Below are 25,066 nucleotides of genomic sequence, written 5' to 3'. Positions count from 1 at the left end.
GAGCTGATCAAAGAGGTTAAACAGACAGTAAAATCGGAGCTGTCAGAAGTAAAATTGGAGCTGTCAGAAGTGAAGAAAGGTATGGAAACAATACAAAGTGAATTACAAGGGACGCAGCAGAGAGTTAAAACAGTAGAAGGAGCGATGGAGAACTTAGCAGATACGCAACAAACAGAGATGAGGCTGATGAGGGGAAGGATGGCGGTTGCGGAAAGTAGACATATGGAGAAGCAGCTGAGATTTTGCGGCCTGCCGGAAATGGAAGGAAAGACAGCGCAAGAACAGATGACGGAGGTGTTAGCTGAATACCTGGGGAAGGAGGAGGAGGATGTTGTGGCTATCCTAGATGTGGCATATCGTGTGAATTCGAGAATTGCAACCCAGAGGAAAGTACCAAGAGACGTGATTGTACAATTTACAACAAGAAACATGAAAGAGAAGATTGTGACTAAACAGTTTCAAGATCCATTGGAGATCGATGGCAAGACAATCATTATAATGAAGGAACTACCCAGATCAGTGTTACTAGATCGGAAAAAAATATAAAGCGCTAATCCAGATGCTGAAGGACATGAAAATCAGGTACAGATGGGAGCTCCCAGAGGGTTTGTCCTTCGAATTTGGAGGTGCCAAAAAGCGTATCAGATCTGAGCGGGAGATGGAGCGATTTATAAGGGACAATGAAAAAGACTTACCAACAAGATTATGAATATGGAGTGCAAAGTATTATCTTGGAATGTAAATGGACTAAACTCACCGAATAAGAGAAAAAATATTTTTCACTGGCTATTAAAACAAAAATGTGATATTGTTTGTTTGCAAGAGACTCATATTCGAAAACAGGATGTAAAATATTTAAAACTGGGAAAATTGGGCAAGGACTTTGTAGCGGCCTCAAGTAAGAAAAAAAGAGGAGTGGTGTTGTATGTAAAAGAGGAGCTACAACCAAAATTCATAATGAAAGATGTGGAAGCCAGATTTGTAGCAGTGGAATGTACTTGGAATCTAAAGAGAGTGTTGGTAGTCGGAATCTACGCACCTAACGGTGCAAAAGAGAGCTTCTTTGAGGATTTGAAGAAGCATTTAGACGATCTCTCATATGATCAGATAATTCTTGCTGGAGACTTCAATGGAGTGACAGACTTGGAACTGGATAAAAAGACTACAATGGCACAAAAGAAAAGAGGACTATTACCAAAGCTCTTTTTTGAGTTGATTCAACAAGAGACTCTTGAAGATGTATGGAGGAGAGAATATCCTAAAAGCAGACAGTTTACTTTTTATTCTGCAAGGCACTCCACATTATCAAGAATTGACATGATCTGGGCCTCAAAAGATTTGGCGTTATGGACCAAAGATGTAGAAATAATGCCGATGGTAGGCTCAGATCATAACCCAATTATGTGGAAACTAGGGAAAAGGAGAAAAAGGAAAGCATGGAGAATAAATGAGGACTTGCTACAGGAAAAAGAGAATATGGAAATATTGAGAAGAGAGACAAAGTTTTTCATACAATACAACGTGAATAAAGAAGTACCAACTGATAAAGTTTGGGATGCTTACAAGGCGGTTATAAGGGGCATACTAATGGACTTAAATGGTAGAGCAAGAAAGAAGAAAGAGGAGAAGAGACAAGAGATTGAGGAGAAAATAAAAGCTAAGGAAATACAGTTAAAAAAGAGACCAGGGAAAAAGAAACTATACCAGGAAATTAAAATATTGCAAGAACAGCTAACAGCAATGAGTAATAAAGAATTGGAGTGGAATCTCAAAAGGCTGAATCAGAAAGCGTTTGAGGGTGCAAATAAACCTGGGAAGTACCTGGCATGGCAACTGAAGAAGAGAAGGGATAAGAAAACAATAAATAAAATTTGTGAAGATGACAAAACGTATTTGGAACAGACTACCATTAGTAGAGCCTTTTATAAATTCTACGCTAAACTGTACAACAAGAAAGAAGTAAATAAAGACTCAATAGCGTCATATTTGGAGAAAATGACACTTCCAGAAATCTCAGATGCTTGGAGAAGTAAATTGAACAGTGAGGTAACGGATGAGGAAATAAGTAAGGCAATACAATCTGCAAATCTAGGAAAGGCGCCAGGGCCAGATGGACTTACAGCTAAATTTTATAAGACTATGGCCAATGAGCTGGCACCATTCCTAAAGGAGGTGATCAATGGAGTTCTAAGGGATCAAAGGATTCCAGACACTTGGTCTGAAGCGAACATATCATTGATCCCAAAAGAGGGCCAAGATTTGACTAATGTGAAAAATTACAGACCTATATCGTTACTCAACAATGACTATAAAATTTTTGCGAAGATACTGGCGGAGAGACTGAAGGGGTGGCTTTCGGAAGTTATAGAGGAGGAGCAAGCAGGCTTTTTGCCAGACAGACAAATAAGAGACAATTTAAGGACAGTGATTGATGCTATTGAATATTATGATAAGCGTTGTGATAAAGAGGTTGGTTTCTTCTTTGTTGACGCTGAAAAGGCATTTGACAATTTAAACTGGGACTTTATGTTTGCCACTATGGAAAAGCTACAATTAGGAGAAAGATTCATCAGAGCAATTAAGGAAATTTACAGAGACCAGACTGCAGCAATTGTGGTGAATGATGAACTGACTAAGAAACTGATTATAAGTAGAGGAACAAGACAAGGTTGCCCGTTGTCTCCACTGTTGTTCATTTTAGTATTGGAGATCCTGATGATACAAATACGACAAGACGAGGAAATTCGAGGAATAAAAATAAAGGACTATTCATATAAGGTCAGAGCATTTGCGGACGATATAATGTTAATCGTAGAGGACCCATTGGAGAACATGCCAAAAGTGATAGACAAGATCAAGGAGTTTGGAGACTTGGCAGGTTTCTATATTAACAAAAAGAAGTCAAAGATATTATGTAAAAATATGACTAAGCAGAAACAACAATTGCTAATGGAAACAACGGACTGTGAAGTAACAAGTAAGGTGAAATACTTGGGAATTGAACTGACTGCAAAGAATATAGATTTATTCAAGAACAATTATGAAAAACTATGGACTCAGATAGAGAGAGATTTGATTAAATGGAATAGGCTCAATCTGTCATGGTTGGGTAGGATTGCAGCAGTTAAAATGAATGTGTTACCAAGAGTGATGTTTTTGCTACAGACAATACCAATCATCAGAGACTCTAAACAGTTTGAAAAATGGCAGAGGAAAATATCAGACTTTGTATGGGCAGGCAAGAAGCCTCGAGTGAAAATGAAAGTTTTACAAGATGCAAAGGAAAGAGGCGGAATGCAACTGCCCAATCTGAGACTTTACCACGATGCAATCTGCCTAGTTTGGCTGAAAGAGTGGATGACATTAAAGAACAAGAAATTATTAGCCCTAGAGGGATATAAAAAAATATTTGGATGGCACGCATACCTATGGCATGACAAAGTAAAGGTCAACTCGATGTTCCTGCACCATTTTGTACGGAGAAGTCTATACACAATCTGGAAGAAGTATAGAAATTATCTACAAGAAGGAACTCCTTGGTGGGTGGTTCCATATGAGGTGATAGACCCGAGAGCTGTCGATAATGAACGACAATGCTTAACTTACAAAGAAATAACTAAAATTGAAGCAGCTAAACTTAGAATAAAGACGCAAGAGGAACTATCACCTAATTACGATTGGTTCCAGTATAGACAGATTAGAGACTTGTATAACTCGGACTCTGTAAAGGGAGGTATACGAATAGAGAATTCGGAACTGGAGCAGACCCTTCTTAAAGAGGACAAGAAAAGAATATCCAAGGTATACCAAGTACTGTTGAAATGGTATACCGAGGATGAGACGGTTAAAACACAAATGGTGAAATGGGCTATAAATTTTAATAAAGAAATAACAATGGAGGCATGGGAATACTTGTAGAAGACTACAATGAAGACAACGACATGTACAAATATCAAAGAGAACATCTACAAAATGATCTATCGTTGGTACATGACACCAAAGAAGATTGCGCTAGGGAATTTGAACACTTCTAATAAATGCTGGAAATGCAAGAAGCATGAGGGCTCCCTCTATCATATGTGGTGGTCGTGTGAGGTAGCCAGGCAGTACTGGGGGGTAATAATAAGAGAAATGAGTGAAATTTTACAATTTCAAATCAATAAGAACCCAGAACTCCTGCTACTGAACTTGGGAATGGAGGGAATTCCAGCCCATCATAGGACGCTGATATTTTACATGACGGCAGCAGCTAGACTCTTATATGCGCAAAAATGGAAAGTACAAGAAGTGCCAACTATCGAAGATTGGATCTACAAATTGCTGTACATGGCTGAAATGGACAAGATGACAAGAAAACTGAGAAATCTGGACTCAGGGCAGTTTAACACAGATTGGGAGAAGCTGAAACAATATCTGGAGAAGAAATGGGAGGTGGGAGGAAAACTGTGGCAGTTTGAGAACTACTGAAGTATAATAAAATGTAGAGGGGGGTGACTTTACCGGGGGGAGAAGAGATAAATGTGAATTTATAAGCAGTTAGATTAACAGATTGACATATATATAGATATATATAGGCTAATAAACAGAATATTGATAGAAAATAATCAACTATAAGGATTAAATATAAGGACTGAGTAACCAATAATATTTTCTTTCTTTGATAAGATTTGTACAATGCACCAAACTGAATGTCTGAAGGTATAGATGAGTCAAATTGATTGACTAAGTGATGATAGTTATATAGAATTATTATAAAAAGACAGAATGAGCAATATATAGAGAATAAGTCAAATTGTTTGATTTAAATGAATGTAAGATTTATATGGTTTATGATACATAGAAAGATTTAAAATTGGAGAATGGGATAAATTGTTTATCTAAGATGGAAACAAAGACTTACAGTTTGGGTATATAATATTAAAGATAGTTAAGGATGTACTGCTTAGAATAATGGAGAATATATATTTGTTTTAGATAGAGGAATTTAATAGAAGTAAGGGAAAAGGGACAAAGGGTTGGAAAACTGTTGGAAGTCAATAAAAGGGGGGGAAAGGGAGGGGGTTAGAAATGGAAAACTGGGGTAAATCGAATGTAAATGTAAAAATAACGGATTCTAACCCAATAAAAATTCTTTCAAAAAAAAAAAGAAAAAAGAATCCCAGCACAACAAACATCTGATGAAGAGAACTGTGGTTCTCAAAAACTTAGGCTACAATAAAGTTGGTTAGTCTTAAAGGTGCTACTCTGGACTCTTTACTATCTAGCACAACAAACCTGGCAGAAGGCACACACTATGCACCCTCAAGCTGCAGCTTGAGATTATTTTTTGTTTGGTTTTGTTTTGCTTTTTACAAATTTTTATGGCATTGCACATTAGGAAAAATGAAACTATTTGTCCTATCACATGACTATTCTCCCATGTGGTCTATAAGAGAATTGTGATAAGACAGACAGAGCTCTGTCTCCCTAGCTTGCCTGAAAGCTCCTCTCCCTTCCCACTTCTACCTTTCCCCCAAATCTTCAAAAACTAACCAGGGAAAAGGTACAGTAAATGGCTGCAAGCTTTAGGAGTTTCAGGTGGGTAGCAGTGTTTGCCTGCAGTAGAAGAGCAAGATTCAGTCCCAGTAGCACCTTAAAAGACCAACTAGATTTCCAGGGTATGAGCTTTTGAGAGTCAGAACTCCATTCATCAGATATGAGGAGTGGAAAAAGGAAGGACTCCTTATAATCCAGGCAGAGGGTGGGAATGGTATTGTAAATTAGAGTGCCAGGAAGACAGCTATAATACATGTACTAATTAGCTTGCTAGAGCATGAGCACAAAATGCAGAAAACTAGCATTTATAATGCAAGAAAAATCCTACATCCTGATTCAACCCTGGAGGAGGATCCGCTGTTCCAAATTTGCAAATAAACTCAATTTCATCAATCTTGCATTGTAATTTTCCTTTGAAGTTTTTGTGCTTGAGAACTGCTACTCTGAGGTCAGTGATGAAATGTCCTGGCGGATTGGAATCTTCTCCCACTGGTTTTTGAATGTTGTGATTTTTTTACACCAGATCTATGTTGTAAGTGAGGAGTTGTTTGAGGTTGGGGGATGTCTGTGGGCAAGAAAAGGTCTGCTTCCAATGCTTGTGAGTAGGGATGTGCGTTTCGGCATTCAGAATGCCGAAAGAATGCCGAAACAAAAGTGTTTCGGCTTCTTTAGGGGAATGCCGAAACGTTTCGGGGAATGCCGAAACGTTTCGGGTAGCCGAAAGAAAAAAGCCGAAACGTTTCGGGATTCTTTCGGCTTTCTTTCGGCTTTTCAATGGGAAAATGCCTCCGTCTTCCCGGACGTCTGGGGGAGGCATTTTCCCACCGAATAAGCCCAAAATTGGTGGGGACCTTCCTCTAACCCTTCTCTAACAACCACCCAAGTTTCAGACAGATTGGACTTTGGGGGGCCATGTTATGGCCCCCCAAAGCAGGTCCCCCCATCCTCCCATAAGAAAGCGAAGGAGCAGCATATTGTTAGCATGCTGCTGCTCATCTTTCTTCATTATTTCCTATGGGGAAAAAATGAAGAGGCAGGCTTCCTTTGCCAGGGGTGGCATTTTGCATGCAAAATGCCCCCTCACCCTCAGGGGCCCTTCTCCCACCCCTCCTCCCACCCCCCACCAAGGCTCAGCCTGATCCCACTTGGGGGGGCCATTCCATGGCCTCCCCAAGTAGGTGCTCTAATCTCTACCACTGACAGCTGGGGGAGGCTTGTGTTGCCAGGGGTGGCATTTTGCATGCAAAATGCCCCCAAGCCCTCAGGGGCCCTTCTCCCACCCTTCCCCCCACCCCCCACCCAGGCTCAGACTGCTCCCACTTGGGGGGGCCATTTCATGGCCTCCCCAAGTAGGTGCTCTTTTCTCTACCACTGACAGCTGGGGAAGGCTTGTCTTGCCAGGGGTGGCATTTTGCATGCAAAAGGGCATGGCAGCACTATCTTACACAAAAATAACACAACTCACTTAACGTCAGAGAATCACAAAAACACAATTCCTGGCAAAAACACTTTATTTCTTGAACAGCTTTAGGTTACACAGTAGGAGGGCACAACAGGACATGATAGCAATGTACTACAAAAAATAATACAACCCACTTCACCGTTTTTGACAGCAATTGTGTTTGTGTGATTCTCTGATGTGAAGTGAGTTGTGTTATTTTTGTGTAGTACACTGCTTTCCTGCTCTGTGGTGCCTTCCTACTGTGTAACCTAAAGCAGTTACAGAAATAAAGTGCTTTTGACAGCAATTTTTTGGGGTGATTCTTTAATGTGAAGTGAGTTGTGTTATTTTTGTGTAAGATAGTGCTGCCATGCCCTTTGGTGTTCCCCCCTGCTGTGTAACCTAAAGCTGTTCAAGAAATAAAGTGTTTTTGACAGGAATCATGCTTTGTGATTCTCTGATGTTAAGTGAGTTTTGTTTTAATTTTTCTGTGTGGGGGACTGCTGGTGTAATGTGTCATAATGCTTTGCCTACTTGTACTTTGGAAGGGAGAATATAATTTTTTTAAAACTTTATTTTGTGTTGTTCTTGTTTTATTCTTTGTTGTGCAGTTGGTTCCCATCATAGGGAACAATGGGGCTGGCTGGCCAGCCATCTCTGTAGGTGGTGGGGGAATTTGAGGGAGGGTGTCTGTGGTTCAGGTGCTCTTTCACAGGGACCAGCTGGCACTCAGAAGTGTGCCCACCATTGTGGCACCCCTGGGCTGTGCAGAATTGCCCAGGGAAAGAGAGTTTAGAAGTTCCCAGCATAGGGAACAAAGGGAGAGGGCTGGCCTTTGCCAGCCTGTTCCTGGGGTTATGGGTGTGGGGCAGGTGGGGGTGGATTTGGGTCTGTGAGGGGCTAATGTGGGGATTTGGGTCTGTGTGTGGCAGCTGGGGGGGAATTGGGTTTGTGTGGGGCTGTAAGGGGTGGACTTTAGGGGCTGAGAGGACCTACTTGGGGAGGCCATGAAATGGCCCCCCCAAGTGGGAGCAGTCTGAGCCTTGGTGGGGGGTGGGAGGAAGGGTGGGAGAAGGGCCCCAGAGGGCTGGGGGGCATTTTGCATGCAAAATGCCACCCCTGGCAACACAAGCCTCCCCCAGCTGTCAGTGGTAGAGATGAGAGCAGAGCACCTACTTGGGGAGGCCATGAAATGCCCCCCCCCAAGTGGGAGCAGGCTGAGCCTGGGTGGGGGGTGGGAGGAGGGGTGGGAGAAGGGCCCCAGAGGGTTGGGGGGCATTTTGCATGCAAAATGCCACCCCTGGCAACACAAGCCTCCCCTAGCTGTCAGTGGTAGAGATTAGAGCACCTACTTGGGGAGGCCATGAAATGGCCCCCCCCAAGTGGGATCATGCTGAGCCGTGGTGGGGGTTGGGAGGAGGGGTGGGAGAAGGGCCCCTGAGGGTAAGGGGGCATTTTGCATGCAAAATGCCACCCCTGGCAAAGGAAGCCTGCCTCTTCATTTTTTCCCCATAGGAAATAATGAAGAAAGATGAGCAGCAGCATGCTAACAATATGCTGCTCCTTCGCTTTCTTATGGGAGGATGGGGGGACCTGCTTTGGGGGGCCATAACATGGCCCTCCAAAGTCCAATCTGTCTGAAACTTGGGTGGTTGTTAGAGAAGGGTTAGAGGAAGGTCCCCACCAATTTTGGGCTTATTCGGTGGGAAAATGCCTCCCCCAGACGTCCGGGAAGACGGAGGCATTTTCCCATAGAAAAAAGCCGAAAGAATGCCGAAATAATGCCGAAAGAATCCCGAAAGTCGAAAGCCGAAAGAGATTCTTGTTTCGGCTTTCGGCTTTAACGATAGAGAATCTTCTTTCGGCTTTCTACTTTCGGCTATAGCCGAAAATTTTTGGCTTGCACATCCCTACTTGTGAGAGAACAGTATCATTGTCCACTGGTCATTAATGAGGTGTTGAACTGGTTTAAGCAGGGAGTTGTATGTGACCACTAGTGGTGTCCTCTTGTTCTGTTTGCCTTATCTTGAAGCAGGTCATCCCTTGGTATCATTCTGGCTTTGTTGATCTGTTTTCTTACACATCCAGTGGTTATTGTCATTCTAGAAATCTTTGTTGTAGATCGCGCATGTAAGAATCTCTGTCCAAGAGATTGGTGCTTGGCTTGGAGCTCTGTCCAAGAGATTTGAGCTTGCTGAAGCTTGGCTGTAGACAGTGGATTGTTTGGTGTGCTTTGGTTGATTACTGGCAGCAGGTAGATATGTCTGACGATCAGTTGGTTCTCAGTATACAGTGGTTTTTATGCTCAAGTTGATGGTCGGGTGGAAATTTCTGAAAGCCTGGTGAAATTTCTCTAGTGCTTCTTTCCTGTGTTTCCAGATGATAAAAAAGTCATCAATGAATCTCAAATACAAGAGGGGTGTTAATGGGTGGAAGTTAAGGAAATGCTGGTCCAAGTCAGCCATGAAAATGTTGACATGTTGTGGTGCTATGCCGGTGCCCATGGCTGTGCCATTGATCTGGAGAAATAAATCATTACCAAATCTGCAGTAGTTGTGGTTGAGGAGATATTGGCAGAGCTTGGTAGCAAGATCAGCTGTGCCAAGTAATTTAAGAATTGCCGTATCTAGGCAAGATTCCAGCTATGATGAGTCCCTGGGAGTAAGCCCAATTGAATACAATGGCACTTATTTCTGGATAGAGCCAATTAGGATTCCTCATTAAATGGCCCAATTAAGTCTTGAAATATCATTAGTAGAGCACCTATCAAAGGTTGACAAGCCCCCTGGCAAGTAGTGGGAAGTGAGAGGAACTTTCCAGTCTCACAGTGTGTGCTTACATCCCTGGTTAATGATGTCACTTTCAATGTGACTCAGAACTTGTTGCAGAAGGGTCAATTCATTAACAGCCCCAAACACAGCAAAAACACTGAGTTTGGGGCTGTTAAAGAACGGGCACTGGCATAACACCATCTCTTCTGGGCCACATTGGAAGCAGGGGTCATTTCGTAGCTGGAGGAACTCATTAGCATTTAGGAGCTGGAGGAACTCATTAGCATGACTCATTAGCATAACTCATTAGCATATGTCATGTCCCTTGACATCACTGGAACTGTGTCATTAACATAACTGATTTGCATATGCCACATCCCCTGACATCACCTATCCTGGCTGTTTTAGACCTAATCCTGGCCATTCAGGGCCGAAATTGGGCCCAAAATGGCAAAAAGTAGCTGAAAATGGCCAAAAAGGGGCCTAAAATGGTCAGGATCGGGCCGCTGCTGAGCAGGAGAGTAATTCACCCCTCATCAGAGGCCTGACCCGGGCTGTTTCGACCCCAATCCAAGCCAAAATGGGCCCAAAATGGCCGAGTCAGGTGGGTGGGGCTACCTGACATGTGACCTCTTTGAGGAACTGCCGGAACTGCATTCCTGCACGTTCCCCCTCGAAATGAGCCCTGATTGGAAGTGATGTCATCAACCTGGAATATGCACATGTGCCCATTTATATGGCCTGCCCTCTCCTGTGTGCACCCATTTCCACAGCCTGCCTCCTCCTGCATTAACCCATTTTCCCCACCTACTTCTTCCTATTGATTAGTTGGCAATCAGCAAGTAGAGGCATAAATTGCCAGCTGTTTGCCTGCTATAATCTGGCAAGGTATCTGTTCATTGTACAACATATACTAACATGTACAACATATGCCAACATATACCAACATGGTATCTGTTTATTGTACAATATATACCAAAGTTTCAAAGTCATCTGCAAATTAATTTGTCACATAGCCTGCATCAAACAGACTGTGGAGAAAAACCATGGAGACGGAAGTGTGCGTGAGATTTTGTTTCTTACACATATTGCAGTAATTGGTCATATTATAGCTATTATTATTGCAATAAGCAGCCTTAAGATTTTATACTTATTAACTGTTACTTGATGAACATGTATCTCCTAAATGTTTCCAGTTGTATCTCCTAAATGTTTCCACTTTTTGAAAACACACTATTCACTCCCCTGATTACATTATTAGCTTGGCAATGTAATTCTAAAAAGAGGCACACCCTTCTAAATCCATTGAAGTCAATGATGTAACTCTGTTTAGGATTGCACAGTTAGACAGGGACAAAATAGATAAAAGCTGTGTGATGTGTTGGTTAGGATCTGGGAGACCAAATCCCCACATTTCCGTGCTAGGTGACCCTGAACCAATTACAGTCTCTCTGCATAAGCTGTCTCAGAAGACTGTTGTGAGCATAGAATGGGTAAAGGAGAACAATGGACATTGCCCTGAGGAAAAGTTGGACAAAGATAGATGAGTTATGAAGTCTTTCCCCTCTCACTAGCTTTTTAAGAAATAAAAAGGTCCATGAAAGGCTGCAGTTGGGTTGGTAGGTGGTGGCTAGAGATCTCCCAGAATTACAACTGATCTCCAGGTCTCAGACGTCAGTTCATCTGGAGAAAATGGCTGCTTTGGAAAGTGAGCTTTACAGCATTATACCTTCTGAGACCCCTCACCTTCCCAAACTGCACCCTTTCCAGGCTCTATCCCCCAAGGGGTGGCTTCACCCCCCTCCATGCCATGAAATGGATTGTATGGTTTTAGAAGCCTGGAAGTGCTGTACACACACAGCTGTTAAGGGTTCTCCCCTCACAGAATGACAGGATACTCCAAGGGATCTGAGTGACAGGATACTCCAAGGGATCTGATTGAGTAGCATGAGCTGGAAAGAGGAGGGTCTTTTTCAGTCCCAGCAGAGAGAGGATCTGCTAGGAGATGGAGATGGAGTCCTAACGAAGAGCAGTTTTAACACCAACAGGAGAACTAAGGAAAATTGGCAAGGAGGTTTGGGAAGCAGGTGCAGACTCCAAAACAGGCTAAAGAAAGGGGATAGATCTAAGGAGAGGGTCTGGTTGGAAACTGCCTGTGGAGAACTTCAGATTCAGTTAACAACTGAAGGAAAGTCCTGGTGTTTACAAAAAAGGGGATTGGGGTACTCGGAAGTGGGTACTTGGGGGGAAACAAGGGCCTGAAAACAGAAGTTTTTAAATATCTCTGAAGAGCATAAGAACAGAAGTCTGTGCATGTTCTGATTTTAAATAAACTAGTTAGCTATTTTTGGAATTTTAAAAATGCCTCTGTTGTTCAAGGTTGCGGGAATGTCATTAATTACACAGAAATGAAAAATTGTAAAGATACTAGTGTACTGGAATTCATACAGATTCTCTAACATTAACATATTTTTGAATATTAATATTTAATGCTAATTTTACCAGTTCCTACTACCTCTGGAATTATAAAAATTACAAATACAAAGCAAGTGAAAAATAAACATTTCCTCTGGGAGATTGTTGTTCTTACTAAGTCTGGAGTAATAAATTGTGAAAGTTGCATTTCTGTGATCAGGTTGCCTAGGAGAAATGACACCTTTGCCCCATGCATACTTTCTTTGTATCTTTGCTGCTATCTGTAATTATATTTACTGGCCGGTGGTAGAAAATATATTAAATAGAATGCCAGCTTATTAAAAAGGCAAAGAAAGTGAATACTTGTCATTACTCCATCTTCGGCTTTCCAAACAGCATCACTCTTTTAAAAATTTCACCTGGCTTGAGTGGTTTCTCCACTCCAATCATCTAGAAAGCCCCATCAGTACAATGGTAAAGTGATGCCGTGACTTTCCAAAAACTTCTGGTGAATCTCCATCTTGCAGCCCTTTACGAGGCACCATTTCTTTTAAACGGTGCCTGATTGAAGGTGGTTGGACTGCAAGTACATCTTTGAAGGATAGTCACAACTTTATAGGCTTTCAAATACTTTACTGACTTTACAGCTGTTTTGACTTAGGCTATATTTCTGATAGTTCTCTTCCTCCTTGCACATAGTAACAATTCAAGACAGAAGGATATTTCAGAGGTTTCTTATATTACCTGACAACAATTTATTTGAAAAATGAGAATATGGGATATTTGCATATAGAACTGTATAATTGCTGCAGGCCATTTGCTTACATGGTAATTTGAACAAGCATTTGAGGATGCCTAAAACTGGACAGGCTCGAGGTGTTCTTTGTTCAGCAATTGTGCTTTTCACTGAACCACGAAATCCACATCTGTTCTGTGTTTAAAGAAAATATTTGAATGTTCTGGGATTAATTTTCTGCCATTTGTTGGGCCAGTAAACCTGTGCTTACCCTTTAGTAAACCCTTTTGATGAAAATAATAAGACAAAGTATTTTAACGGTGGTCATGAATGATCTGTGTTCTTCATCCACACTGTGATCTTGGCATCATGATGCAAATATAAAACAGTAGCAAACTGAATATAGGATTGCTAAGAGAATCATCCCCCAGTCTTGCATCAAACTTGTCTAACTATTCATTTTTAAAAGAAGCTCATATACCTTTAACCACCATCTTACAGAACTTTACTTTAAAAAAAATATCATACGGGGAGAATTTTTCAGATGTTACATTTTGGGGTATTCAACTGCATATATCCAGACCTCATGCTATCCTCAATCCTCTCGATATGTGGGGGTCACCATTTCATCAGAAATGGGTATTATATGTATGCATCAGAAAATGTCCAGTTCTCATTTCATGCAAAATGACAACTGCATGTATCAGGAGGATAGTGAATAACGTGTGCTTCTGATGTGCATGGTTGAATACATCTGAACATAACATTTGGAAAACTTTACTGTCATAAGACAATATCAGAGTTAACTTTATGCTCTGCTTCTGGGCTTCCTAGAAGCATTTGGTTTTCTACCATAGGAAACAGGACGCTGAATTGAAATTGACCCATGCTGTAATCCAGAAAGGCTCTTCTTATAGTCTAACCATAAACTACTTTGAAAACTCAAGAATAATTATTTGCCCCAGAGCTCAACTAGACTTTTAAAAAAAATGTACATGTTCTGCAGCTTTCCAAAAATTGTTGGGTAATTTTCCTCCTTCAGACTTTTATGAAGCATCTCTTCCCTAACAACATGTAGTCAGCAAGATCAGCATCAACCCCCCTTGGCTACTTTTGAAATATTATGTTTGTCTTCAGCCTTTGTCTAATCACAAGGCATCTTTTAAGTTTCAGCGCTCTTGGGCTTAGCGTAGCATTATTTCCCCCCTCACTAAGTTTGTTTCTGTTTTGGTTCTAGGGGGTTCCGGAATAAATCTGTTCCATTACTAGTTTGTTCCAGGTCAGCTGGTGCTGGCTTGGAACTGCTGTTGTTTTTTATTTCATTTTGATTCATTGCAATCATGTTGGCCACACATGCACAAATGCACACTGTTCTTTTCACGAGGGTGGTGGGGAAACGAGGCTCTGGGACAGCTGTTTTTGTGCTTAACCAAAACCAACATCAACCATTAGTCCCCAACCTAGTCTAAACCATTGATCCACTGAGTTTTTCCTCAAGCACAATAACTCCTGCAAACACACACAACAATGGACCCATAGAAGGTGAGTGACATTGGATAGAGCAGCAGGGCATTCTCAAGTAGGAGAACACTCCACCAGTGCAGCACAGCAACAGTCCAAAGCTACTGTAGCAGAGTGGTTAAGTGGCTGAGCTCCAATTCAGCACTCTGCTAGTTCGACTCCCACTACTGCCATGAACTCTGCAGGTGGCCTTGGATAAGCCACTCCTCTCAACCCCAGCTCCCCAGCTGTATTGTGGGGAATAATAATGACATTGACTCTGAGTGTGATACTAATCTGTCCAGAAAGGTGGTATGAAAGCACACTGTTGTTGTTGATGATGTTGTTAAAATCAAGCCTGCTTCATATTCACTTTTTTCTTTTTTGATAGTGCCAATAACTTATTACCTTTGCATTCTGCTGTTCCCTGTTGGTTCATGTTCCCTTGTGCTTTGCTCTCATAATGAGGTGCGAATCCAAATGCTTCCTTTTGATGCTCAGTGTTCCACTGCAAAATGGAGGGTTCTCACTGACAATCTGCTCCAATTGCCTGCAGGCGGGCGGGCAGGCAGAATGATTGGTTGAATCCCCCCACCCCCACCCAGAGAGTCCTATGTTTTCCCCATACGTTTCCTTTTGCTCTGAGGGCAGGCAGGATTGTTTTTGAAAGGGGGAGTAGGTTTATGTTTGGCATTGGACTCAGAAAAAGAGAAAGCATTGAAATACTATGGAAGCGATCCTAAACAGTTCTAGTCAGATGTACGTCCCATATTATTCAATAGTGCATACTTGCAGGGAAGTGTTTTTCAAATTGCAGGCTATGATTGAAGTCTCCCTTCCAAATGTTTCCAAAGCTGGTAGAAGGGTAGGGGAAGAGTTTCCCCTTGCGAGGACCAGATTGGCAGGGAGGCAGAGAATGCAACTTCCTGGGTAGTTATGGGGTGGGGGGGTGAGGAGATTCACTCACATGGTCCGCATTGGTCTCATTCCCCCTTCCTGCCAACAGAGTTAATTAATAACATAAAGTCTCCCTCCCCTTGGGATCTGATTGATAAATGCTGATCAGGAAAAACTACCTACTGCCCTGTGAGGCAAGCCCAGTGACTGCCTGCTGCTGGAAGGTACTAATCAAATGAAATACACACATTTTTTGGCAGAAGAGACTTGTTACAATTTAGTTTCCTAGATTTGATTGAACAGTCCAGAAGCTGTTTTAATGAGGTGAACCAGTGAGTTCTGTGTGTACTTTCTGCTCGTGTTTTCCATTATGTAGAACCCTATCCTTCACCTTCCTTCCTTCCCATTGATTATTGAGTGTACAAAGTCCTTCACAGTCCTTTTTGTTCTGTCAAGAGCCCTGTGATGTGGGACACCAGTTGGACCCTCAGCTCATGCTTGCTCTACCTTAGAACTCCCTTCTCCATCCTACTCCCCACAACGGCTCTGGTTTAATCAGGTATAGCATTGGCTGTCCACTCAGAGCAAACAAAGAAGTAATTTTGTTATATAGACAGACCTGTTAAGATGAAAAGACATTTCGATAAAAATCAAAGCCTCCAGACTTATACCTCAGTGGGCTTTGAAATAAATCTGCATAATAAATATTTTGAAAATAAACTCTCCAGGCTCTTGCAAGAATAAGGAGATCAGCAAATGCAATATATAGTTCACCTGTAGTTCAAAGCCAAGCCACACACTCTGAGAAGCAGCAGAGCTGTGTTACATGAAACAAAGCCTTGTTAAAGGACTGGGTCCTTCCTAAGAGATTCAGCAGCACAACCAAGCAGGAAGTATGCATAGATGGAGGGTCTTGCTGTGTTCAACTAAATTGTTTACTGAGGTGTCTCGTAAACCAGTAAAATTTAGCCCAAATTAGAAATTTGGGTCCTATCATTCATCTGTTTTCTCTTGATGCCTTCTATTGACTTTTCTGTTATCTTATTTCTCTTTCCACTTTGGGTTTTAATTTTTTCAATTTTTGGGAAAAGCTATAAAAGTTTTAAAAATTAAGGACAACAAAATTGTCAGTTATTCCAGTTGTAGCAATATTTTTACTAGCAGAATGTAGCACCAAGGGTGTGCCGTTTTGATTTTTCTGTCTTTGGCATCAAGCTATCTTAGGGCATGTCTGAATTGTGGTGATCTTTTAAAAAGCACATTCATTTCTCTCAGATATCACAGCTGTGGAGCTTTTATTGGCAATGGTGCTGTAGTCTGCACGGTACCCTCTTGTGTTAACTTTTCAACTATTCATTCAGCTGCTTTGGTAATAGGCCAACTGTTCTCTTTAGTTATTTATAAGTCCCATGGTTATGGCAATCAAGGCAATCTTATCCTGTCAGGAAGCTTTTGTGACCTGTCATTTCCACTTGTGAAATGTTCCTAATGATTGACAAGATGGCAAAGGCTAGATAGAAGGGCAGAGGTAAAACATGTTGCACTGCCTTGTCTAACAGTTTCTTTCTGGCCATCGGAATGACTTGTTTTCTTAACTGAGCTTTGAAAAGAAATGTGTCTCATGCCAAATGGATGTATTATGCATATCTATCACACTCAGAAAACATATGCTGCAGTGAACACTGCTCGAGTGAAGCAGGTGGGGAGCTGGCAATTGCTTGAAGTGCCCTGAACAAAAGGCTGGATAAAACATGATAAAACATTTAAAAAATCTGCCATTTTTTGGGTTTAATGATAGGTAGTGTTCTTGCTAGAAGTGAACAACATGTATCCTTCCCTTTTCTACTCAATCCTGTATCAACAGTGATATCTCCAAACTAAAGACTGAAGATTTCCTAGTTTTACCTCCCATGAGCAAACAGATGTAATAGGATAGAATTAAAATTAAATTAAATTTTTCCTTGGGGAGAGGATTCTCTGCTGTCTGCTTCCTGCCCTCTGAGGTCCAACTGAAGTCACATGTGATCTGGAGTAGAGATGGGCATGAACAGCAATACGAACACAAAAAAAGCCACGAACAGCCCAATCTGCTGTTCGCGAACAAGCTGTTTGTGAGGCCCCATTCTAAACGAACAGATGGTTGTTGCAAGCCTCCTTCGTTGCTGTTCGTCAAGCCAGACAGTCTGGCACCTGCAATCAATTCCCTTGGCATCTTAGGCAAGGATTGTCTGAACTCTGTCTGCACTCCTGCTGTTGCACCGGAAACCCCAATCTAAACCCAATTTAGCTTGATAGGCAGGTCTTCCTTTCAAGTGTGGAGCTCCAAATTTGTTACAAGGGAGCAAAGAGCAGAGGGGAGGGGGGCTCCCAGCTCTGGCTTAGTTTGCAGACAGTGGAGAGGGAGAGAGTTGCTGTTGGCATTTTGATAGAGAGAGTGCATTGGAGCTTGAATTTTCTTTGTGTGTGGTGGGATAGGGATCTACCCTTTCAGGTTCCAGGGCTGCTGCCAGGCTCTGGGGCCAAGCTATTATTTATTATTGGTACCTTTCCTGGTGCCTGCTCAGGTCACGTTTCTGGGAGTGGTGCAGTAGGGATCTTGACCAAACTTGGATGATGGCTGGAGGAGAGCATGCTGGCCCCCATGAATATCCAACCACAAACATGTTCGTGAACAGGTCATGCTCATAAGTGTTCATGAGTCCCTGTTCGTGGATGGCAATGAACAACGAACATCATGTTTGGGTTTTTTTCTGTTCGTGCCCATCTCTAATCTGGAGTGGGGGAGTGCTGTCAGCCAGAGCTGGATCAAAGCACAATGAAGGGCTGATTAGCAATGATTTAGCAAAAAGCAAATTGTTCAGATTATTTTATACAAATGATAGGATTTTGTTTTCATACACTCAAAGTAACTTTAGCCAATTTTCAACTGTTTTGGGGAATCATGCAGATCTGAAGAGCTCTGCACTAATTATGATCAAACAAAGGCTGTTGCTTCTGTAAGAAAATCTTTTAACTAAGATATGCTCTTTTCATTCTGTGGTTTCGCTGAAGTGGGTTGGAAAGGCAGAACAGCATGGCTATAGTGACTATTGTGAACGGAAGAATAATACATGAAGGGATCCGAGTCCAGCAATACAGATTAATTCATGAGACAACTTAGTGGATAGGAACTTCATTTATCTTCTGACCACATACACATTTTAGAACAAGGAAATTTAGGATGACGTAATTATAAGATGTAGTGCAGATCAGCAGAAAGGACTAAAAACTAAGCCATGTCCTACTCAAGGAAAAGCGAAGAGTATAACTATAACAACAACAACAACAACTGCACTTACATATCACTCTTCTAGGCAGATTAGTGCCTCACCCAGAGCTCTCTCAGCCCGACCCACCTCACAGGGTAATTGTTGTGAGGATGATAATAACATATTTTGCAAACCACTCTGAGTGGGAGTTAAGTTGTCCTGAAGGGTGGTATATAAATCGAATGTTGTTGTTGTTGTTATTTCTTCTCTCTCTGATCTTGTGGCAGAACAGCACTGCTGACATGCAAGCACTGCTCCATTCAGTCCTCTGAGGCATGTAGGCACCCAGTGTCTGTCCAGAGTCTCTGCCCAGCAAAGCACTGCTCTCCTGGTTCATCTGACTCTGGGAGGGGTTGTTCTCTCCCTCTTTCTTCAGTACTCTACCACCAGCTGGCCATTTTGGAAATTACCTGCCAAGAGAGCCAGCACTCCTAGCTTCCCTTCTGCAGTGCCAATTAAAGGCCCTGCCTAGTTCCCATATGTCCTGCTACTCAAAGACTGCTTACCACAGTTGCACACTCCTGGGAAAACAGTGATCTCTTAACTAACTGCCTCCCTTTGACTGGTGCCCTTTTTGAATAGTGTGTTAGAATGGTGGAAGTCTCTGTGATATGGAGAAAACCCACAGCATTTAAAATAGTAAAATATTTATTAAAAATAAAATGTGGCCACACATACCCTTTGCACAGCAATGGATTACACATGGAATACAAAGCAAAGATGAAAACATGCAATCTTCTGTCCCTCAGCCCTACACATACTCCAGCTCATCTGGTTCTAAGGCTGGCTTTTTAACTTAGAAGATACAGTTTGCTAAAATATTCCCATTACCTTAGGTTCTTTATCTAGGCAGCCTATCCTTTGTCTGCTCCAAGTGGAAATAGCAGCCATCAAAATGGAGTTCAAGTATGAGAGCTCCTTCCTCCAGATGGAACTAGCTAAAATGGACCCCTCTCCTCTCATGACAAGAGATTTTATTATCTCTGTTTGCCCACAGGGAGATAAAAGCTAGCTTCTCAAACCTCCAAGTCTGTGTGTCAACTTTTAGATGTGAGCTGGCCATTTCGTTGTCTCCAGTCAGGGTGGCCATTAGCAAAGCTTTAATGGTTGGTGCTTGGTCAACGCTTGGGAGCAACTAAGTTCCTTCTCCTGCTTGTCTTCTGCTAGGAGACAGAAAAACTTTTTTTTGCTAAGCTGCAACCTCAAAGTAAAAATGTATTTCTTCACAGATCTCAGTATCATCTCCTCACTTTCCCTTTCCAGCTGCAGGAGCCCTATTGTATCAACCTGCTATGACCCTCCACAACTATGTTCTTGAGACCAATACTCCAGGCCTGGTTAATAGTGTTACTTTCTTTGTGCACTTGTTGTGGAATCTTTGTCTGATTGCTTGCCCAACCTAGCATTTAGTTAATTTTTTCTGAGGTGCTGTAAATTTAAAGGAACTGACTGACCAGTACAGGTCTCAAGGTTTCCTGCCTATTTCAGGTCACTTGGGAGTTTTTAGATTGCCCTACACTGGTGCAGATGCTTGTCCTATCATAGCATCATCATGACATAAAACAGCCTGCCATCAGGATCACCTACTCCCTTATGAACATACCTGACCAGCCAATTATGATCATCTTTGGATGCGCCCGCCTTCTGAGATTAGGGCCGAATCCACACTTACCCGGCACAGTGTGTGTTTTTTTTTTAAATTTATTGGTGAGTACATACAATGTTATTCAATACACAAATTCCCCGTCTTATCTAAATTATATCAGCCCCCCTTCCCCCCTCCTTACTGACTTCTAACAGCTTTCCAACCCCAAACCCCTCTTATTACTCAAATTACTCTTAACCATAATTTTTCTAAATCCTATCTATGTTATATCACTTATTCTAAGCATGTTCAAATTCTTCTATATCTCCAATTTTCTAATATATCAATCTACATTTCACTGTTTAAACTATCTATTTTTAATACAATCTCCTTATCACTAATATTAGCTTAGATTAATTAATAGCTAAGTTTCCCCATTAATAAGAACATAAGAACATAAGCAAAGCCATGTTGGATCAGGCCAGTGGCCCATCCAGTCCAACATTCTGTCACACACAGTGGCTAGAAATCCAGTGCCATCTAAAGGACTGTCAGTGAGGCCAGGACACCAGAAGCCCTCCCACTGCCTTCCTTCCAGCACCAAGACAACAGAGCACCACCTCCCCACAAAGAGAATACCATCTATCTCCTGTGGCTAATAGCCACTGATGGACCTCTGCTCCATATATTTGTCCAGTCCCCTCTTGAAGCTGGCAATGCTTGTAGCTGCCACCACCTCCTGTGGCAACGAATTCCATGTGTTTATCACCCTTTGTGTAAAGTAGTATTTTCTTCTATCTGTTCTAACCCGACTGCTCAATAATTTCATAGAGTGCCCACGAGTTCTTGTATTGTGAGAAAGGGAGAAAAACACATCTTTCTCGACCTTCTCTAACCCGTGCATTATCTTGTAAACCTCTATCATGTCTCCCCTCAGTCGTCTTTTCTCCAGGCTAAAGAGCCCCAAGCGCCTCAATCTTTCCTCATAGGGAAAGTGTTCCAACCCTTTAATCATTTTAGTTGCCCTTCTCTGTACTTTTTCCAGTGCTATGATATCTTTTTTAAGGTGTGGCGACCAGAACTGTACACAGTACTCCAAATGAGGCCTCACCATCGATTTATACAGAGGCATTATGATACCAGCTGATTTGTTTTCAATCCCTTTCCTAATAACCCCTAGCATAGCATTAGCTTTTTTTTATGGCAGTCGCACACTGTGCTGACGTTTTTAGTGAGTTATCTATCATGACTCCAAGATCTCTCTCTTGGTCAGTCTCTGCCAGTTCAGACCCCATCAACTTGTATTTATATTTTGGATTTTTGGTTCCAATGTGCATTACTTTGCACTTGGCTACATTGAACCTCATTTGCCACATGGATGCCCACTCTTCTAGCCTCGACAGATCCCTTTGGAGTGCCTCACAATCCTCTCTGGCTTTCACCACCCTGAACAATTTCGTGTCATCTGCAAATTTAGCCACTTCACTGCTTAATCCCAATTCCAAATCATTAATAAACAAGTTAAAAAGCATTGGACCCAATACCGACCCCTGTGGCACCCCACTGCTCACCACCCTCCACTGTGAGAAGTGCCCATTTATGCTCACTCTCTGTTTCCTATTAATTAGCCAGTTTTCGATTTAATGGTAAAGTTACTTCTCTCTCCCGTTTATAAAGTCACATATTAATAATTCTCAAACTGCCACAATCCTCCTTTCACATCCCATTTTTTTTCTAGATATTGTTTCAATTTCTCCCAGTCTGCAATATATTCTCCTGGATCAAGATCTTTAAGTTTTCTTGTCATTTTGTCCATCTCAGCCATGTACAGCAATTTGTAAATCCAATCTTCTATAGTTGGTATTTCTTGCACTTTCCATTTCTGCGCATACAAAAGTCTTGCTGCTGTAGTCATGTAAAATAGCAATGTTCTGTACGGCCTTGGAACTTCTTCCATTCCCAAGTTCAGTAGCAACAACTCTGGGTTCTTATTTATTTGGGTTTGCAAAACCTCATTAATTATTTCTATTATATCTCCCCAGTATTGCTTAGCTACCTCACAAGTCCACCACATATGATAAAATGATCCTTCATGCTTTTTACATTTCCAGCATTTATCTGACATATTTGCATTTCTATGCGCAATCTTCTTAGGCGTTAAATACCACCTATACATCATTTTGTATACATTCTCTTTAATGTTGGTACAAGTTGAAATCTTCAAAGTATTTTCCCACAAGTATTCCCATGATTCCATTGTTATTTCTTTATGAAGGTTTATTGCCCGGCACAGTGTTAAGCAGGTGGAGTGAGAGCGTCTTTCTGCTGCGATTTATGATGTCATCGTGCCACGAGAGCAGCATCATGGTGCGATGACATCACAAATCGCGGCAGAAAGATGCTTTCACTCCGCCTGCTTAGCGTTGTGCCGGTAAGTGTGGCTTCGGCCTAGGCAACATATGAGACAGAATATATGAAAGGCCCTTCATGGTCGTGGTGTGAAACTCTGGAAATCTCTCCCCATCTGTCCCCTTCTGTTGCCATCTTTCACTAGTGGGTGAGGGTTTTTTTTAAATAAACACATATTTTTTTTAAATAAACATATTTTTGTTTGTTTTAATGGGTTTTAAGATATGATTTTATTATATATATTGCACATATATATATGGCGCAGAGTGGTAAGCTGCAGTACCACAACCCAAGCTCTGCTCATGACCTGAGTTCGATCCCGGGGGAAGCTGGGTTCAGGTAGCTGGCTCAAGGTTGACTCAGCCTTCCATCCTTCTGAGGTCGGTAAAATGAGTACCCAGTTTCCTGGGGGTAAAGTGTAGATGACTGGGGAAGGCAATGGCAAACCACCCCGTAAAAAGTCTACCAAGAAAACGTCATGGTGTGACGTCCCCCCATGGGTCAGTAATGACTCAGTGCTTGCACAAGGGACTACCTTTACCTTTTAATATCTCAATAACAACAACATTCGATCTACATACCATTCTTCAGTACAACTTAATGCCCACTCAGAGCAGTTTACAAGGTATGCTATTATTATCCTCACAACAATCACCCTATGAGGTGAGTGGGGCTGAGAGAGCTCCTAGAAGCTGTAACTGACCCAAGGTCACCCAGCTGGCTTCAAGTGGGAGGAGTGGGGAATCAAACCCAGGTCTCCAGATTAGAGTCCCACCCTCTTAACCACTATACCAAACTGGCTCTCAGCTGCCTCAGTGACCCTAATGAGGTCAGAAAGATGCATAAATTTTGTAAAAATAAATAAAATAAATCCTTTATAACACTCTTTACTTGGGCCGAGGTAAGTAAACATTTACCATGGGCCGAGGTAAGCAAGCAATTTATGACAAAATATCCAGTACAGTTGCACTATATAAATAATTGTTATTTAAAATTTGTCACACTTGAATGACCTTCAACAATAGGTGGACTTGACAGAGATGAAAGGGAAAAAATTGGCTTTTCATATTTGCTTTTTTAAAAAATTACATAAGGAAGGATGGATGGTTTTAATTATGCAAAGTGCTACGTTTTTTTCTTTCTACTTACAACAATTCTTGTTTGCATAAATAATGGCTGCTTCCACTGCCGGATGAGGAAACACAATTATTGTTCTTAATTGCTTTATGGCATCTACACCAACCATGTGTTAACTAAGAAGGAAGTCATACTTTGCTCAATGGGACTGTCACCAGAGGAAGAGTGCAGTGCAATGGACGTCAATGAACTTAAAAGGATGTAAATCTATTTAGGTTTGCACTGTAAGTTTCTCAGAGCAGAAGATCCAATGTAATAGGTTTATTCTATGCACACATTGAGAGGCAAATGAGGGGAACTGGGGAAGGGAATCATAGAATATGGGGAAAAGGACAAAACAGTTTCTTGCTTACAGGGTTCCCCAAATAGTTATGCCTCTCTTGTGAAAGTCAGCCAAGTCTCCTCCCTTTCTTGAAAACTGGCAAACCCAGCAAAGGCAAATGGAAACGATGCCAAAGAGTTCTCTTTTTGCAGTTCATTGTTCAGGCAATTCCATTAAAAGGAGGAGACTCACCTTCGACCAATCAGAAAGTAAGGGACTTATGCAGCTATTCTCTTCAAAAATGCTCTAATCAATGAGCTTTTTTCACTGGATCATGTAGGTTTTTTCACCCAGCGCTTTGGGGGTTGTGTGCAAAGCTAAGTGCAGAGTGCAGAGGACTCTGGGCAGGGGCTCCAGAGGTAGTCAGGAGGAAATATTCAATTAGCCTTTCTTAGCAAAGGAAGTGTCCAGTTCATTCATCATAATAGCTAGAAACACTTGAGCAATGACATCTAGCCTGGAGGGTAATGTACAAATATTTCACTTGGGCCGTGGTGATTATGCAAGGAATTGGCATTGGGACTAGGAAATAAAGGCAACCATGAACTGGAGTTGGAGTTTGTTCTGGTATTTGACATATGTCAACGTAACCAGTGGTATATAGGGAAAGAATTCTATAGCACCAAATTAGGGGAATCTGACTAGTCCTACTTATTCATGGGCTGATTCCGCACATGTTGGATAATGCGCTTCCAATCCTCTTTAGAGATCATTTGGAACTGAATTTTTCAAGTGTGAAACAAAAAATCCACTTCCAAATGATAGCTAAAGTGCATTGAAAGTGCATTATCCAACGTGTGCGGAATCCATGCTAATGCAGAATGTCCTGCTAACCCATTCCATTTTGGGTGCTATTCCATTTTGGGTCTTCTGACAGATGAGATACTCAGTGACCATCCCAGGTCTCTGCCTCGCAGCATGCCATCCTTCTAAGCCCACCCAACTCCTGGAGGCATTCCACACTCCCCTCTGGGTATCTACACTGCCACCAGTGGATCAGTTTTAGCATT

Source organism: Eublepharis macularius, chromosome 4 (genome assembly GCF_028583425.1).
Source record: "Eublepharis macularius isolate TG4126 chromosome 4, MPM_Emac_v1.0, whole genome shotgun sequence".
Lineage (NCBI taxonomy): Eukaryota > Metazoa > Chordata > Lepidosauria > Squamata > Eublepharidae > Eublepharis > Eublepharis macularius.
This window is presented reverse-complemented; position numbering follows the sequence as displayed.